Here is a 19,398-nt window from a genome sequence, read left to right on the forward strand (position 1 = left end):
CATGGTTAGGTTAGACGCCGGCGGGTCGTTTCCCCCTTCCGCCGTGAGCAGCCGTTGCAAACTAAATATCATAACCCCAGTGCGAGGAGTCGCGAGGGGCCAGGACAAAGTCGGCGCGTTGCGCCCATCGGAAGCTGGCCGGGGCTTTGGGGCCAACGGATTGTGATTCCTTGAACGGCGCGGTTGCACGGCGCAGCAGGCGGCGTCGAGGTCTCCCACGGTTGCAAGGGCCAAGTTATTTATTTTTTTTTTGCCACAAAAAACGGATAGATGCTCAAGGGCGGTCGCGTTTAAAGTTGGCGGCTTGAAACTAAAGCCGGCGCATGACGCTTCAACGGCTTCCGCTAGATCCAACGGGTCCACTGGATCGGGCTCTCTCGCCCACTTGCATGTACCTTCAGATATGTACTGTGAATGGACTAAATTAGCCGAGCTCGAAAAGAACAGCTCCGCCCAACTGCCGAAGCTATTGAATTACGTCACAACGCGCACCTCGCCGCGGAGCCGAATCAGTCTGCCCGTGCCGGCGGCGGCTGGCGCACTCGGCGCGAAATAGACATGCTCCCTGCCAGTGCGGTCGGAGTGCGCCGAAGCCGCCGAAGCCGCAAGCTTCCGTCAAGCGCAGTTTGAGTATAGAGGGTCTCGCTTCGGCCGACGTGACGTCGCCGTGCAGCGCGCGCGCGTTACGCCGGAGCATTAACGCGCCTGCGCTTAACCGCTAACCAACGTATTCGGTGGCGGCATCTTTGGGAGCAACTGAAACCCCCCGCTCACTCACTCACTCACTGAATAAAAAAAGAAAATCCTGTGCCGAGGTCCGGAATCGAACCAGGGCCTTTGGCGTTTGAGGCGGAGACGCTACCACTCCGCCACGACGGCTTTTTTTCATTCCTGCCTTTGGCATTGCACAAGAATGACTAGAACAAAATTACAGGACACAATGAACAGATGCTATTGATGCAGTCAGCCTGCCAAGGGCTGGCTTCGTCACATTAAAATTCTTTTAGCGCCATCAAAGGCACCACCCTTGACAACCACTCGGGAACATCGCCATCAGCTCTGACCCTCTCAAAAAACCGATGCTCAAGTTGCAACTATCAATAAAGGCGCACCTAGTGAATGCACTCTTCTGATGCAGAAATATCCGCGCTTTCGCTTGGTATATCCTGGCCTAGCAGAGCCAGGCCATCAGCAATTTTTCTGAAATGCCTTGTACCTTGTCTCCCGTCCCTAATAAACAATTTATGTTAAGTAGTTTGAAGTTGACTGGCACAGCCGGGAATGTTTCGCCGGGCAAGCGTGCGAATACACAAGTGCTGCCTTGTACGATCACCGACCATCGTGCCATCATAGCTTTTCATCGACCGTGGCGATCATCTGATAGGTAACAGGCTCCTTCAAAGTTTAACTAGCACTTGAAGCGGTACTTGGAGTTTCTCTGCTGTTCGGCGCTTGTAAACCGAGGCGTCTCAAAAAACAAAACCACAGAGCACGCAAAGCTCATAGACACGAAGCGCCATAACAAATCGAAACTCTCCTGGCCACCTGTGGCAACGCCAAGCATCGGTTTTCTTTGCTTCCAATATTCAGGTTGTCTTTTGTCTGCCTTTCTTGTGTGATAAAAGTGCACTATCGGTTTTAAAACAAAACTTACTGCAATATTGGACCGCGCAACCTTCCTTTGTCAGCCTCAGAGATTCGCGAAACCATGTAGGAAGGAAAATTCCTCCAAGTTGGCGTCTCTTGTCCTATGGCGTCACCGCGCTTGTACTTGCGAGATTGGCCTGTGGCGGCGATACCTGTATTTTGGTTCTTGCTATTTTCTTCCTTACAAGAGCTTTGTTTTCAGTAAGAGCGGTGTTTTCGTGATCAGGAGCTGGTATTCTATTGATACAAGCCAACTTCAATTTCTCCTCAGTGTCCCTTTAAGGGCGGGGTGAAGGAGGGAGAGAAAAAAGAAAGGGAGGAAGAGGGCTTCGGTTTAACTTGAATGAGCTGGGCCTCTTCAGCGTGCACTGATATCGCACAGCACAAAGGGGTCTTGTGTGTTTGAAAAAAAAATGAAAATTGGTCTTTGAGGAAAGGAAATGGCGCAGTATCTGTCTCACATCTCTGCGGACACCTGAACCGGGCCGTAAGGGAAGGGATAAAGGAGGGAGTGAAAGAAGAAAGTAAGAAAGAGGTGCCGTAGTGGAGGGCTCCGGAATAATTTCGACCACTTGGGGATCTTTAACGTGCACCGACATCGCACAGCACACGGGCTCCTTGGCGTTTCGCCTTCATCGAAACGCGGCCGCCGCGGTCGGGTTCGAACCCGGGAACTCCGTATCCGTAGTCGAGCGCCCTAACCACTGAGCCAACGCGGCGCGTTGTTATGTATTTCACCTCCACCGAAATTCGGCCGCCGCGCCCCCGTAGGTGTTGCTGTAGTGCGGCGACGTAGTGCAAAGTTGCGAAGCAGTGGGAAGTGGAACATATGCGGTGGAGAGGGGGCGACGGTTAAATTTGATTACCGTTTAACGGAGCCAGGTGCGTGCGAACGCGGGCCTCTGTCTACCTTTTCGCCACTGGCGATCCTATCGTTTGATGTGACGACATGACGTCCTAGAAATAATAATCGTGGTGACCAATGCACCGCTTGGGTGACTGCTTCAGGCGATAACGGGCTAAGTGGTCGCATAAGCTTTGCGGCGTGCAGGAGATTGCGAAAGGAAACGCAGAGTTCGCGAACACCCAGCTCGTCGCGCAGCCGCGGCCGGAAGTGAGTGTGGAGACAAGACAAAGACTCATGGACGAAGAGACCCAGTACAAGGACGAGAGCCAATACTCGTCCTCGTGTGCCCGCGTCAGATCACTGAATGGGTGTACGCGCACCTCAAGAACCCCAGATCTGAGGCCACCGGTGCCCGGTTGGGAGAACCGTGGCGACCTCATTTCCGGGATTCCCGGAGTGGTTAGGCCCCATATCAGCTCCATGTGGCGGGGCGGGTGTGCGGCGAGGGAGTTCAGTATGTGAACTGCAGGGAAGTGAACTATCCCGCTCACATGCTCCCTCTGTGTTGGCGGCACCAGAGAACTCACGCAGTGATGTTTAGCGGCTCCTCTATGCTGTTAGCGCGCGCACATCCCTGCAACAGAGATTCTAAGATATATGTTTAGGGCAAAGCTCTGATAAGTCCAGCAACGGCATCGCGTGGTCGCGATCTGGTCGAATGTTGTACGCCTTCGACGCGGAAATGACCATCTTCCGGCTTAACCGCGCGTGGGCACTTCTCGCTGGCTGGCCCTATAGGGTGCCTGGATGCCCGCTCCGAGGCCCCGAGGTCCTACTTCTAGGACGCAAGGAACGCCATCTACCTCATGGATTTTGCACTCCTATTGAGCGACTTACAGCCAACTTCGCTACATCCGGTATACTTCTTCATTATATCAGCTAATAAATTTCACAAACGTGTGCATCACAACGCACGAATACTTTGACACCATCCAGAACCCCTGCGACAAACGGTTCGGTCGTATACAATGCCCGTCTGAAGGTCCTCGGAATGCACGGCCCTAATTACCTAACGTAATTTGTGTTCGTTGTTGTCATTATTGCTGACCAGCTTCGAGCAAAGTTTTAAGCCAGTTCTTTGCAGAGACAGATAGCAATGCATAGGAAGTACATTAGACGTGAAACTGTCCCTCTGTGCACATCTACTAGATGTGCTACATGTGCGCAGCCGTGACATCTGGACTACATCCTATTTTAGAGGTACGGATGCATTTAAGATAATCCAGTATATATCCCCGCAATGTTATGTGGGTAAATCTGGATATCTACTGGACATACACAATGCCGTATTTGAGCTGTCGAATGGCTGTATGGGGTTATCTGGGGTCAAGCTGGCGCCAGTGTAGTGGGCAAAACTTTATTAGCGGGAGCGTATACACGATACGAGCTGAAGCACTCACCTCATATAAGCGGCGAGGGAGAGAAAGAGTACTTCCCTCGCCTAGAGCAAGGAGGCGTCTCGCGTATGAGGCGGTGCGCTTGTACTCGCTCAGCAGCGTCTGCACTGCAGAGGCCCAGTTGATTTTATAATCGATGGTGTTACCCAGGTATATACCGCTACTTTTCCAGGTGGTGGTAGTGGCTTTATTAAAAATGATAGTAAAAAGGAAGGAAAAGATTTTTGCTAGCCCCGGCATCTGCCATCGATACTGAAGCACCTGAGCTGGGGCAGCGGAAATGAAGGATAGCAGGCAGAATGGAGAAATGAAATGAAAGAGGCGAGGGGACAAGAAGAGAGGATAGGGGGAGAAGTAATAAGTACAAACTATTTCCACAATAAGGAATGTGTGCAGGTTGTGCGCGTGATTAGTTCATTTTAGGGGAATTAAAGCACACACGCGCACAGCACTGTGTTGGTTACAACTGGAGTGGGGCGCTCACCTCCCGCGATGCGTGGGTCGGGGTGCTGCTTTCGGAGATGGTCGTGGATGGCCGCACGCACGTCCTCCAGCGCAAGGGGCCGATTTCTTTTCAAGTCAAGTCCGAAGCGCTCTCGCAGCCACCCAACGAGCAGAGGTAAGGGCAGGGCAGCCCACACCTGATATGAAGCTGCTCAATCTGCGCGAGAAGAGAGATCGCGCAGAGCGACGGGCGCGACGGACTGACAGAGCCGCCGACTGGACTGTCTACAACCGCTTGGACGCAGCAGCGCGCCGCCACGCCAACAAGTTAAACCGCCGGCAGTGGGCTTCACTATGCCAAAGAATGGAGGAAGATGTCAGCTCGCGGAGGCTGTTTGACACCCTGCGGCGCATCACCGAACCATAGGCAAACCGTCAACCGCTGGCCGCTTCTTTTCCAGGGGAGTGCGATTCCGTGGTGGTGGAGAGTGGGCATGATTAAAATATTGTATGGCCGAGGGCGTACCATCGAGGCTACTGTTTTTTTAGATGATATGGATAGATTCATATCATTGAGACAGGCAACTGCAGCATTGAGTGCTGTCTGAAGTGTCGTCTTCTTTCTTGTGTGTGTTGTTTTGGCGGAAAAATCTTTTTACTATGTAAAACAAAAACGGTGTGCTGTGCGATGTCAGCGCACGCCAAAGAGCCCTATTGTGATGGTTCAGTGGTTAAGGCGCTCGTCTTCTGAGCCGGAGTATCCGGGTTCGAACCCGACCGCGGCAGCCGCGTTTCGATCGAGGCGAAACGCATGCAAAAGGCGCCCGTGTGCTGTGTGATGTCAGTGCACGATACAGATCCTTCCTCCCTTCTCTTGCGGCGCAGTTCCGGTGTCCACCGATGTATGAGACAATTACTGCTCTATTTCCTTTCCTAGAAAAGCGATTTTTATTTTCATTTCACGTGAAAGATCCCCAGGTTGTCGAAATTTTTTCCGGAGACCTCCACCACGGCAGCTCTTTCCTCCTTTCTTCTTTCACTCCCTCCTTTATGCCTTCTCTTAAGGCGCGGTTTAGGTGTCCACCGAAATATGTGGTGGTCGAAATTATTCCAGAGACCTCCACTACGGCACTGCGTCAGTTACTGTATGATTACCTTTCCTCGAAAACAAATTTTTCATTTCGCCAAAACAGCCTCAGTGTTCGACTTAAGTGCGTTAAATACGGGAGCTTCAAGTGTTTACTTTGGTGCGCTCAGCAAACGTAAAGACGAAATGGAAACATCCGTGGATGTTTGTTTTCCGGAAACATGCCTTCTAAGTAGGGTGCCTGGATGCCTGCTCGCCTCGGCTTTCAGGGTGGGGACGCCTTTAGTACTACCCCACGCAGCCGTTTCATTCTCGCAGCGGCAGTGATTGATTGAACAACTTTAATTTCCACCAGAAAAGACGTTTCTCCCCGCCCCCGGCACGCAGGCCTGGGAGACAGGGAGTTGCGCGTCCGCGGTTAGAGGCTGGCTGGCATTCCTTGACTGGCAGCGGCCCCTTCTGCCAGATGATGATGATGAATCAACATTTATTGAGCCCGAAATATATCGGTGGTGCACGCAGGCACCAGACGGGGTGGTTGCCTATTTACGGGACCCATATGTTTCCAGCAGCTCCTGGCCCCTGTCCGTCACTGCGAGCTGAATCGGTAGGGCGGGGCTGGATAACAAGGTCTCTCATCGCTCAAGGGTTTGGGGATTGGGGGTGTTGGCGGGAAGGGGAGGAGGGGGTGTCTTGGGTTTTGTGCACTCTGCCAAGACGTGCGGCAGGGTGCCCTTTTCTCGTTTGCAAAAAGGACAGAGCATATCGTGTTCGATCCGCAGGATACATGCGGTTAATCAGGACGGGATGCGCAAGCGATCCCGCCTGCGCTCGACGCAGGATCGTCTGTTGTTGCCTGGTGAGTTTGGGGTGTGGTTCTGGCAGTCTGCATCTTTCCTCGCTGTACATACGGGTAATGTCCCGAAAGCTGGTGACCGGGTGCGGTAGCTCTTCCGGCTCGTGCTCGGCCCGGATTGACATTTCTCGGGCATGGTAGTCGGCGATGATGTTGCCTGCTACCTGCGAGTGAGCCGGGACCCACACGAGCTCTGTAGCTCTTCCCGGAGGCTTGCACTTGGATAGAATGGCTCGGGCCGCGGAGGAGATTAACCCCCTGCGGAAGCTTCCGTAGGCTGTCTTTGAGTCGATGACCACAGTGTCCACGCTCGTCTGTGCGAGTGCAAGGGCCACGGCCGCTTCTTCGGCAACTGCGGGGTCTGTTGTCTTCAGGGACGCGCTAACGATCAGCCTGTCTTTTGACGTAACCACCACCGCTGCACGGTAACTGTGTTTTCGGAGCGGGGCGTCCGCGTAGAGGGCCCTGGGGTTCTCTTCCAGCTTCCGGGCTATGGCTCTGGCCCACGCCGGGTGCCTCTCGTCGTCCTTGCCCTGCGTCATGTTCCGGGGAAGGGATTTGGTCTGAATGGTCGTCTTCCAGTCTTCCGGAAGGGCCGCCTTAATGGGTACTGGCTCGATCTGCCATCCTATCTTGCGTAGGACGGCTCGTCCGTGTTCCGTGTGACTGAGCCAGATTCTCTGATGGGCTTCGATGAGCTCTGATGGGCTTCGATGAGAAGTGGGCTTCGATGAGCTCCTCCACCGTGTTGTGGGCGCCCATGTCTAGCAGTCCTTGCGTGGACGAGTATATAGGCATGTCCAGTGCTTGCTTCGTTGCCTTATGAAGCATCGTGTTTAGGGTGTCCCTATTCGCCTTCATCAGCCGGAGATACAGGGCGGAGTAGGTAACCCGCGACACGACAAACGTGCGTACCAGGCGCATGGCATCGTTTTCTTTAAGGCCTCGGTTTCTGTTAGATACCCTCCGAAGCATGCTAAGTATCTGTTCGGTTGTAGTCTTGATCTTTGTGACGGCGGCGTGTGCCTTCCAGTCGCTGTGAAGTAGTAGGCCGAGAATCCTAATCTGCTGTGTTGGCTTGATGACCGTTCCGTCGATGGTAATGATCACGTTCGGCGGTAGCTCCTTGGATTTTCCCGGTTGGATCATGAGCAGCTGTGATTTCTTGGAAGCGAAGCTCCGTCCGCTCGACTTTGCGTATTTGTGCACGGTCGTTGCCGCCCGCTGCAAGGCTTCCTTTGTCCATGCATCAGACAAAGCTCAGGCCGTCCACACCGCAATATCGTCGGCGTAGAACGCGTGGCCCACGCCTTCGAATTGCTTGAATAGATCGGGCAGGGGCAGGAGGGCCAGATTGAAGAGCAGCGGCGACAAGACCGATCCCTGAGGGGCGCCTCTATCGCCGAGCACTACAGGGTCCGAATTCTCCCCTATCCTGATGGTCGCCGTTCGGTTTGACAGAAAATATTTTATGTAGCCGAATGTCTTTCGGCCACACCTGGTCTTGTTCAGACTCTGCGACACGATCGCGTGGGACACGTTGTCAAACGCTCCCTTCAGGTCGAGGGCGAGTATCCCGCGCGGCGCGTGCCTCGTTCCCGACTTGACGACCAGTTCTTGGAGTAGGATCATCACGTCTTAGGTGCTGAGATGTTGCCTGAAGCCATACATCGACTCCGGCATCTGATTCGTTTTTTCGAGGTGCTCCTGCAGCCGGCGAAGGACCATGCGCTCCATCACCTTCCCCACGCAGGACGTGAGGGAGATGGGCCGCATGTTGTCTATCGTGAGGGCCTTTCCGGGCTTTGAAATGAAGTGGACCTCGGCATCCTTCCATTCCTTCGGCAGCCGTGAGCTCTCCCAGGCTTCGTTGATGTGCTATAGGAGGCCGCGGGCCGCTGTACCGCTCATGTTACCGAGAAGTTTGTAAGTTATGGCGTCCCTGCCGGGTGCACTTCTCTTGTTACTGTCATCTATCGCTGTCCACAGTTCCGTCATGGTAAACGGCTAGTCCAGCTCTTCGTTGTCGGGTCCTTCGTACCTCTCGGGCACCGGGTACTGACCTTCCTCTGCCTTTAGGTACTTCGCCTTCAGGTCTTCCAGGAGCTTGCGGCCGTCTCCCTTATACGTGTTCAATACTTTGGTGAGGTTGCGATTGGTCAGTTTTACTACTCAGCGGGTCGATTAGATGCCTCAAGAGACACCACGTCTTCCCCGTCGAGAGCTTGCCCTGCAGGCCGTCGCAGGTCTTCTGCCAATTTCCCGTACATAGTTTGGCCGCATACTCGGCGATCCGCCAGATGGATGGTGTTGCGCTGGAGCTCAGGGTTCGGGCTTCTTAGCAGGGTCTCCCAGGCTTCTCTGGTATCATTATTTTTGCCCGAGAATTTCCGCGCTCCCAAATTATGTGGTCGAGGGTCCCTCTCGCCCCACAGTGTGTGCATCGATCATGCGACCTCAGCTCTGGGTACACGTAGTAAGGCCATACCGCGTTCATAAATGTATTGGTTTGTGGTCGCCTCCACGCAACAGCTTCTCTATTGTTTAATTTTGGGTCTGATAGGGGCACCAGCTTACGTCCCAATCTGTAATGGTTAACAATTTTCCCGTAATTTTGCAGGCGCTCCTTTTTCCCCCAGTGCTCGGGGGGCTCTACGGCTTCCCGGAAATAGAGGATTTGGGCTATAGCTTGTGAGCCGCCTATATACCGGGCCGGCGGCGTGTGCGGGTGTCCAAATTAAATGAATTTTCCTAAGGATCTTGGCTGCTTTCGGTGAGATCCTGCCTTTTCCAAAATTTTGAATTGCAGTTTTACTGTCGCTTACTACGAATTTTGCTTTTGTTCCTACGCAGGCGAGCGCTATAGCAACTTCCTCCGCAGTCCCTATGTTGCGCCCCCGGATGGGTGCCGCGGAGACTAGAGCCCCTTGGCCGTTGACGACCGAAGCTACTGCCACTCGCGTCCAGCCACCCGCCGCATCAACATACGCTACGTCCGCTTTCTCCATATTGCCGAACTTCAGCTCTAGAGCCTCGGCTCTCCTGGCCCTGCGTTCTACGCAGCAGCATGTTGGGTCCCACGCGTCAGTTGCGTGCAGTGCGCTATAAGTATGGCCCCTTATCTGTGCGGTCGCGTGGCGACATTAATAATTCTACTGACCTGGAAATAGACAGCACATACTTGTTTCACTCGTGGCAGTGTTTTTTTCTTCCAGTTTTCAGCGTATTTTATGCGTGATGCACTCGCCCCGACTACACGATAATAGAAAAGTTATGACGGGCTGCTGTTTTTCCCAGTCAACGGCTGCACTTGATAGTGATAATATGGACTTCATTTGGGTCACTGAATTCCATAGAATTATGCTGTTTTTGTTGTTTTGGACGTAAAGTCTGTTCACAAGGCCCCATTCTCTTATATACAAGTAGCGCGGAGCATGAATGACCTGCCAAATATAATCTTTTTGCGTAGTCAACATCCACTTTTCCAACATTATCTGAAGTACCTTTGTCTTGTTGCTGAATCGTATGCGAAAAAAATTGGCTGTGGTTTAGCTCTGGCTAACCCTAGTTAAATTGCGAAAGCTTCGTTTCCTCGGCACGTCGTCTACGCAGCGTCTCATTCCGACGCTCCCGAGAACTCAAAACGGCCTCTTCTGCAGTTGAAGAGTCACTCCGGGACGTGGCACGACTTCTTCTGGCCGCATCTTCGTTATGACGTTTCTCGAGTTGTGCGGTGCGTTCTTCTGGCGTCTCTTGAGTGCGCTGTCTCTTCCTCGCTTCGTTCTGTCGTTGTTGCGTCTCTTTCGCGCTCTCCATAACGACTACAATACACTGCTGCTGCTGCTGTTGCTGATAGGAAGAAAGAAAAGGAAAGTGCGCGGACCTGCCTATTGGCTCAAGCCTAACCACGCTCGCTGCCGCGTGCTGAAAGTAGGAAGTTAAAGGATAGGAGAGCAAAGATAGAAAGAAAAGGCGCGCACTAATACGCCTCGGGCCGATCCCGGAGGCAGAGGGATTCAAGCCAAGCACTCCGCCATATTCCAAAAATAAGTTTAATATCTTGGGTCCAAGGACCCGCAGCAAATATTAAATCAGGTATCAGATATCACGGTGGTATCACAATACAGAGGCGAAGCGCATATCTATATATAGACCCCGCTCTCTCCAGACCGTTCGTCAGTCATCCAGGGCCTGGCGCCTGTTCCGCTCCCTCTTGCAGGTGGTCACCAGCCGTCACCCTGTACTGGGTGCAGCCATCTCCCGGGGCGTGTCCTACCAGGCCCTGGCCGAGCAGCTGGCTGACCACTTCTCTGTGGCGAGCCTCGCTGGTCCCATCCTTGCACTGGGTCCCCCTGCCCAGGCCTCTCCCGGACGACCCTCCCTTCCGGCAGGCCTATCCAGTTCTTTCGCAGCCCTGTGTGATGCACCAATCACCCCCACGAGCTCCACCGAGCCCTCCACCGCTCTAAGCAGAAGAGCGCTCCTGGGGCAGATGGGCTCACTTTGCAGATGCTGCGAAACCTGGATGCCCCTGAGCAGGCCCGCCTCCTGGATGCCTTCAGTAGCATCTGGGACAGCGGGATCTTGCCAGAGAGCTGGTCCACGGCCTTCGTGGTCCCGATCCGGAAGACGAGGAAACCCCCCAGGGCTCTTTCCTCCTACCGGCCTTTCTCGCTGACCTCGGCGGCCTGCAAATCTATGGAGTTCGTGGCCCTTCAACGCCTCTCCTGGATGGCCAGCGCCTGCGGCTTCCTCTCCGAGTGCCAGACAGGCTTCCGCAGGCATCGCTGCACGGCAGATTCCATCGCCGACGTGGTCTCCTGCCTGAAGGAGGCCAAGCAGCAAGGAGACGTCGCCCTCTTGGTCCTCTTGGACGTCCAGGCAGCCTTCGACAGCCTGCCCCACTCCACCATCGAGCAGGCCCTGGACGAACTCCGAGTGACCGGGCGGGTGCGTCAATTCGTAACCGCATTCCTTTCCAACCGCTCCATGCAGGTTCGGGTTGGGGGCACCCTGAGCTCTCCGCGGTCCATCACCACCGGGGTCCCTCAGGGTTCAGTTCTCAGCCCCTTCCTCTTCAACCTGGTCATGGCTGGCCTCCGGTCCGCCATCCAGCAGGGTCTTCGCCACAGGGTCTTCTGCTTCGTGTATGCGGACGACGTCGCCCTCTGGGTCCGGGCCTCCCGGAGGCCCATCACCTCTGCCAGGCAGGCCCTCCAGCGAGCCCTCGACGAGGTTCAGTGCTTCCTGGCGGACAGGGGCCTGGTGCTCTCTGCCACCAAGTCAGAGGCACTCTTCGTCCATCCGCGGGTTGCACGGGCCACGTCGCGAATACGTACCCTGGGGATTGACGGCACCGACCTACCCTGGAGGCAGCAAGTGAGGTACCTCGGTCTCACCATCGACCATCGCCTCACTTGGATCCCAGTGGACAAGCCCCTCCTGCTCCACCTGGACCGCGTCGGCCGAGCAGCCGAACGCCTCCTGGCACGCGGGAACGGCTGTTGCTCTCCCTGGGCCATCCGGGTGTTTGAGGAAGCTGGGGCATCAGCGGTGCTCTACGCCCTTCCTCTGGTGACTCAGGACCACCCGGCTCCGCCGCCTCGAGACCTTTCGGCGGAAATGGATCCGCCGTCTCCTGGGTGTCCCACAGAGCTCCCAGATCGCAGCCACCCTAGCCTAGGCGGGGGTGCTCCCACTAAATATCCTTCTCTTACAGAGAGGCCTCACACACACGGACCGGCTCCACCATGTTCCTGACGGCAGAGCCCTCCGTGCACGCCTCTCGGGACGCCCCCACTCCAGGATAAGCATGCTCTCCACTGCCTACATGGAGTCCCTGGGCCTTCCCACCAGCCATCCTGCCCTCCCCCCACCACCTACGCGTCCTCCCCAGCAGGTCTCCCTGGACTTCGGAGGCACTTCCAAGCACCACACGCCAGCTGCGGCCCTCAATCAGACCGCTGCTGCTTTCCTGGATGAGATGAATGGGCCCACCCTTCTCTTCACCGATGGCTTGGTGCTACCAGCCACAGGACAGAGGGCAGCGGCACTCGTGGCTCCGCAGCTGAACGCGACAAGGACGTGCAGGCTGCCCTTCCCGGGAAGTTCCACTGCGGCTGAGCTGGCCGGACTCCACCTAGCAGCGGACATGATTGCGAACATCCCACCTGGTCCAGTCGCGGTCCTCTGTGACTTCTGGCCAGCCCTCCAGCTGCTGTCCAGGTCTCATGACAACGTGACCACTACCTCCCTGTTAAGGGCCCGCCTGCAGACCCTGGAGGATGCGGGCCACCAGATCTCCCTGCATTGGGTGCTTGTCTAGCCTTGCACTTTTCATATCTTCGCTGCTTTTGAGCCAAGTCCCACGCTACCAGTTCTGGGTCTTCTCCTTCCATGGCGAAAGGTCAGACGACGGATGGCGCTTTCACGCTTGAACATTCGGCGGCGAGAGGAAGCGGAATCCACGGCCGCCGAAATGCTGTCTCGTTCACACTTCCCGGCCACCGCGTCGCCGCTCATCGCCTGTGTGTTGTCTGCTCACTTCGTACACAGAAGTGGCAAGAGGTTAATCGATGCTGTCTACATAACAAAACCGTATGCACGCTTTCGTACGCTAAATGCAGCTATTTTGTCGGATGTTACGCCATTTATAACTTTCTCACATAGATAGATAGATAGATAGATAGATAGATAGATAGATAGATAGATAGATAGATAGATAGATAGATAGATAGATAGATAGATAGATAGATAGATAGATAGATAGATAGATAGATAGATAGATAGATAGATAGATACTTGAGGCCTTGCCCTTTGTAACGGGTGGGCACCACTAGGTAGGTCTAAACGCGTAGTGGCGCCATCTGGTGGTTAGGCGAGGAACCATTGTTGTCAACAAACCGACGCCCTTTTTAAGTCTAAAGGGCGAAGAATCGTCACCCGAAATAAAAATTAAAGCAAATTTATCGCTCAAACGTTTTCTTATGGGCGAGATAAGACAAATCGAAAGAGCGCTAGCTCTTTTATGACCAGTAAACGCGCTAAAAAAGGCAGTAACAGCGACGAATTCAGTCCGAAGCGAGGCGTCCTGCATCGAAAGGCGCCGGCATGTTTGTCGCCGCGGGTACTCGCCTTCGTATTGGCTGACGAGATTCGGCGGATTTTTTTCTGGCGGGAGAATTAGGTCCTGGACCGATCGGCCTTTCCGCTGGGTATTCCGACGGAATCTCTGCCGCGGCAGCGGATTCCGCTCGCTCTCGCCGCCGAATGTCCAAGTGTGAACGCGCCAGGAGGCAGCGCGCGGCGGTGACGACGGCTGCGGCAGCAGCGGCCACCTGCGCTCCGCGTGACGTCACTCGGTTTCGCGCATGCGCAGCTGTGGCATATCTGTAGTGTGGCTCACGCGAAGCCCGCTGTTGACGAGCCCAGTGAAGCTTTTCGCTTAAAAGTTTTTCGCTTAAAAGCTTTTCGCTTCAAAAGTCGACGTCGTTCCCGTTATACCAAACCCAAGTGCGGAGCAATGGGAGGGTATGCTCTCCAGCGACTGCCGCGATGACCAGATCGGTCTGATACGGCGAGCTCAGCTGACGGCAGCATCCAGCGGAGCGCTGGAATAGGGGCAACCGACCGTTGCGGAGATGGGCTCACCTAAACCGCATAAAAGCACTTACCCTAGAGCTCAATAAAGTTATCCTATCCTATCAGCAGTAGTTAAGCCGCAGCTATTTTTTTAAACGAAAAGCTTCACAACGCTAGTTAACAACGCGCTTCGCGAAGCCGGCGTATGTCGGAGCACGAGTGACGTCAAGCAGGGCGCAGGTGGCCGCCGCCGACTCCGTCGCCTGGATCCATCCGTTTGTTTCTCTCTCTCTCTCTCGCTCCCTAGTCACTACTGCGCATGCGCCACTAGTAGCACCGAGCCACAGGTGTTCCGCCGCTGCGCAGCGCCACGCCTTTCCTCAAAATCCAACTTTCAATTTTCAGTTTTCTCTTTCCTCTTTGCCTCCCTCCTTTATCTCTTCATTTACGACGCGGTTCGGTTGTCCCCGGAGATATGTGAGGCGGTTAGTGTGCAATTTTCTTTTCTCGATAACCAAACAAAACAAGTGATCCGACGGCGTTCATAGCGTTCATTGACGTTGACAACTCATTTTCACTAAAAGAAAGGCGCACAACCGGCTCCGTGGGTCAGTGGAGACCTCAATATCGCTTTCGCTTTGTATATCCGGGATTAGCTGGGCTAATCCACATTAATTTTTTAATGGATTTCCCAGACTCTCTGTCTACTGATGTCAGGCCGGTGCATCATAGCTTAGCGTTATTAGGGAAGGCACCCGCACCTCCGCTACGGCACCATCGCTACGATACAACCACTTTCCTGGCTTTTTTCACTCCCTCCTTTATCCCTTCCCTTGCGGCGCCATTCAGGTGTGCACCGAGATAGGTGAGACAGTTACTGCGCCATTTCCTTTCCTCAAAAACCAATTTTCAATCTCCAGGCACCAGCAATACGTTCAATTTACGTGGCTGCCACCACACTAATCGCTTAACAGCCGGATGCTGGTGTGCGGCTTAACTGCATTCTTCTAATAACGATTTCATGCAATGCTTTAAGTGCACTGCCAATAATGAAAGCAACAGCGGCCTTTACAAAGCTGCAATAAATGCATAACCTAATTATGACAGGCAAGCCTTCACTAATTTGAGCGCTAAATACGAATAGCTAATGTAGCGTGCGTTGAGTCCACCGGCTCCAAATGCAGTCTCACACTCGCAGTCTCTTCGTTTACATGACTGGTTTCAACTGTTAGACAGACGCGTACAAGAATCTAACGCGAACTCAGCGCGCACTCCATTCCGCGATAAGAAGATACTTTATTACACCCCCAAAAAAAGAAAAAAGTTATGTGGATTAGCTCAGCTAATCCAGGATATACAAAGCGAAAGATATCGGCGCTGACAATGTTCCAGACGACGATGGCTTTGAGCCCTGTGGCTGGCTCACGAGAGCACGACCGCGTTCCGGTTCGTTAAATGACCAGGACGCAGCCAGTGGCGTGCAAATGGGCCTGCTGCTTTCGCCGCGCTCTCGGAGCCACACCGCCCATTTCTTCGCTGCTGACTTCGATCACGATCTTCAGCTTGAACGTCTTCACGATGCTCAAGAACGATTGCAGTCGATCAAGCAGCACGGTCGCCTCTCTCTACGGTACATGACGCCAGTAAGTTCAGCGAAGTCCGCGTGATGCCCGCCCGCCAAGATCACGATGGGGTGCGGACAGGGATGTCCAACGAAAAGATCTTGAAACACAGGAGCTGCAAGCGGAGAGGACCAACATGTGGGCTTTCAGCTTGTGGCCCCCCTCGCAAACAAACGTGACGTCCCTCAGTTCTTGCTCACTGAGGAGCTGGTCGAACTTGGCAGACTGGTCCGCGTTATCACCGGCCCACCTAAACGAACTCTCCGAGACGCCATATCTATATCCTTTTCTTGCTTCGACGATCGGGTGGTTCTTTTGGCTCAGCAGGTCGACAATTACGACCGGGGTTACGATGCGTATTTGGTAACGGTTAAGTTACCCACGAGGTACTTCGGATTGGAGTCCCATAAACACTGCGCAGAGTTTGCGATGCAGTCCAGCACAGCTCACCTCACCCGAAGCACGCTCAACAGCTCAACACGATCAGAACGACCCAACGCTGCACTGCGAAATTAAACCAGTGTTGCCATCGTTCTTGGGTGCGACCCCTCGCCCGGACCGTTTAAGGAAAGGAAACATATCTTGGTGGACCCGAACAGCACCGTAAAGGAAGGAAAATGAAATGAAAATTGGTGGACACACGAACCGCGCCGTTAGAGAAGGAAATTGAAATTAAAATTGGTTTTAGGCAAAGGAAATGATGTCTGTCTCACAATTTTCACTGGACACCCGTACCGCGCCGTAAGGGAAGGAAAATTCCTTCCCTTACGGCGTGGTTCGTCTGCCCACCGAGATGAGCAATTTTTCGCTCACGGCCAAAGACGCCGACGACACCGGCTTTTCTACGACATGAGCTCCTTAATGCTATCGCGTTAAAAATTGCATAGACAGACGTACGCAATTTCTAGAACGGTGAGAAGACGGACGCCGGCGTCGAGGAGAGTGCACGCATCCCATGTGCACTCCGCAAATTTTCTTGTTTTAATCGGTTGGTTCGTTTGTGCGTTTGTGCTCACAAACTACTGCGCCATATGGGAGACCTTACTACTGAGCTCCGACCCAGCGATTCAGCTACAACTCGTCCGACTGGCCGAAGCCGCCGCCGACAGTAAAGACCTTTCGGCCGTCCTCTAGGCGGGTGGCACTCTGGCTACCCACTTTCTGTTGGACATTAAAAGTTTTCCTATCCTGTCCTACCCTATCCTATCTAGAACAGTGCAGCATTGGAAGCGATAGTTTGTTGTAAAAGACATGGCGGCGTAGAAGTGGGTGTTTAAATGAATTAGTTGTTTTCGAGGAAAGGTAGTGGCGCAGTAACTGTCTCACTACGGGGTGGATACCTCAACTGCGCCGTAACAGGAAGGAGGGAGGTGGGAGTTAAAGAGGAAAGAAAGGTGTACTGTACGTACTGGAGGGCTGCGGAATAATTTCTACCACCAGGGGATCTTTAACGTGCACTGACAACGCAAAGCACACGGGCCCCTTTTGCGTTTCGCCTCCATCGAAGCGCGGCTGCCGCGGTAGGGTTCGAACCCGGGTATTCTGGCTCAGTAGCCGAGCGCGCTTTAAATTCGCATTTAACTGCTGGCATGTGCTACAGCTGGAATCGAGGCCGGAAGAACGTTGCAGGGAGCACGCAGAGTTCGTCCATGCATAAAGACTTTCCAAATTCGTATATAGGGAGCGAGTGACAATTAATCAACTGAAATCATTCTGGAAGCCAGCAAGCGCTTCCGTAAGGGCGCAAAAGACCGCTGTCACTGCTCTTCAAAAAGGTCACGGCTGCATTCGAACCTAAAGCCCAATGCGAGTACTCAACTCTGTGCCTACCCAGGCAGAACAGCATTGGGCGAACACTGGGCGATCAATGGCAAAAAATGGCATGAACGGATGTCCTACATTCGCATTTAGGGAAGACACTACCACTTTGACACATTGGCCCCACTTTCAGGCCAGTTTTGGGCCAACTTTCGGCCGATCGAGGGGCCAACGCAAGTCTGGCGTTCGTAAAGGCCTCGGATCGGCTTTCCGGCTTTCGAACACTGGCATTCAGCTATCGAACATTGGTATCCAGCTATCGAACATTGGTATCCAGCTTTCAAACACTGGTATCCTGCTTTCGAAAATTGGCACATGCAACATAACGTACCCACTGCCCAATGACTGGAACTGTGGATTTACCATTCAAACTAACAAATATTCATAAATGAGGGTGCCTAATAATTCAGAAAAAACACCGGTTTATTGCATCGAGTTACAAGGATCACGCTTCTAGCGCACGCAGAATGGCTTGCGCTGCTACCAGTTATCCTGGGAATTAAAGAAAAGGAGGACCCAGGAGCATGGTGGCAGAGGCTGTGGGAAAATCATTTCTTTTCAGGTTTGCTGCGTGCCGATGATTCAGGCTGGACAACACAGCTGGGCAAGCTGCTGTAGCACGGCTAAGACATCCATAAACTGCTTAACAGAGCTGTCCTCCTGTGATCCGATCAGTCATATCTGGAGTAATCGGTGCACTCCTCTTGCAAGAGTACTCTTCCACTGTACTCAAATTCCTCGTCCAGCTCTTGCGCGATTACCTCACAATGCGTCGAGCCTGCAAAGATAGGCATGATGTCATGATGAACCTAAATATGGCCGTCACAGGACAAAAACAGAAATGATTAAATAACACTGAATTTTGTGAGGCACAGTCGGCGTGAAAGCAATCGACACACATTTGACAGGATACTTTGTAAGAACTAGCGCCACATTTCTTGCACAAAGTGAAATTTAATTTTCCTTGTACCAATTTGGGGATCTTTAGTTTAATGCGCCGTTTCGCACCTCCAGTAATATATTCAATGTGAAAAAAACTAATGTGATATTGAAAGGAAAGTAATGTATTATTTTGTTTTAATATCATAACTACGTATCTCTAAATTGAGAGCGCATTTTTTATTCGGGTAAAGATGCACAGGTTGTAGCACCTCCTCCACATTGAGTCGAAACAACAGTTTTGAACAAAGCTTGTTTGTTTGGATGGGGTTAAAAATAAATGCGCTGGACAAAAAGCTCAGAACACCTTTGACTTTTTTTAAATCCAACAGTTTATCTTAGTCGCTTCCAATGCATGTAATGCAGACTCGAAACTCACTTGAAAACCACACAAAACACCGGTCTGACAGTCTAGAGTAATGTCTTTTTTTTTCATTGAGAGATAACTTGGCAGATACTTTTGCCTTAAATTGCGAATTTTCCATTGCACTTTCAAGTGTGTTAACCACATAGAGCGCAGAAGTAGTACACATATCCTTACCGACTGGTCTGTAGTGGAACACAAAACAGTTCCGATTCCTATCCTGCATAAGCTGTACATGACAAACGTATTCCTTAATGCATCGGATGTCCGGTCCCATGAATTCAAACCTGCTGTTCGACAAAGTAGTGAATGTTTGGTGAATTCATTGCACCAAAGACGAAAAATTAAGTTCTTACCATTCGGGCAGATCTGCACTGCGCACGATGTCAAGTCAGACATTTGGCAAAGAGAGTAGGTACATAGAAGTCGTCCTCGTGCTTTGTCTCGTTCTCTGTTCCTGCCGGAAAAAGTAAAGTCGCATGTAGTCAAAGCCACACTTACTCCCAAAATCACATTCATTTCCGAACGTATCTCAAGATAAAATGTTTGTAGTACTTACAAATAAGAAATTGCAGGCCAGGGTAGCGAACCACGTCGGAGCTCTCATATAGTGTCAGGTGTGGGTTTTCGCTTGTCCAGACTACGAACGGAGCCAGCTCGAGTGTGTATGCTCTTTCGTCGCGCTGGTCGTGCGGTTGGGCGCCGCCGAGCGAGACAAGGCAAGTCTCGTCCAGTC

General features: G+C 52.9%; 1 long non-coding RNA gene across 1 annotated transcript; it reads right to left on the minus strand.

Annotated features, from left to right (window-relative positions):
• Positions 1–17,766: 17,766 nt before the first annotated feature.
• On the minus strand, positions 17,767–19,398 carry LOC144112082 (uncharacterized). Its single transcript, XR_013310190.1, has 3 exons — positions 19,222–19,398; positions 19,019–19,119; positions 17,767–18,137 (listed from the first exon to the last, which is right to left on the minus strand). It is a non-coding gene; the product is annotated as an uncharacterized LOC144112082 (long non-coding RNA).

Source organism: Amblyomma americanum, unplaced genomic scaffold, assembly GCF_052857255.1.
Source record: "Amblyomma americanum isolate KBUSLIRL-KWMA unplaced genomic scaffold, ASM5285725v1 scaffold_49, whole genome shotgun sequence".
Lineage (NCBI taxonomy): Eukaryota > Metazoa > Arthropoda > Arachnida > Ixodida > Ixodidae > Amblyomma > Amblyomma americanum.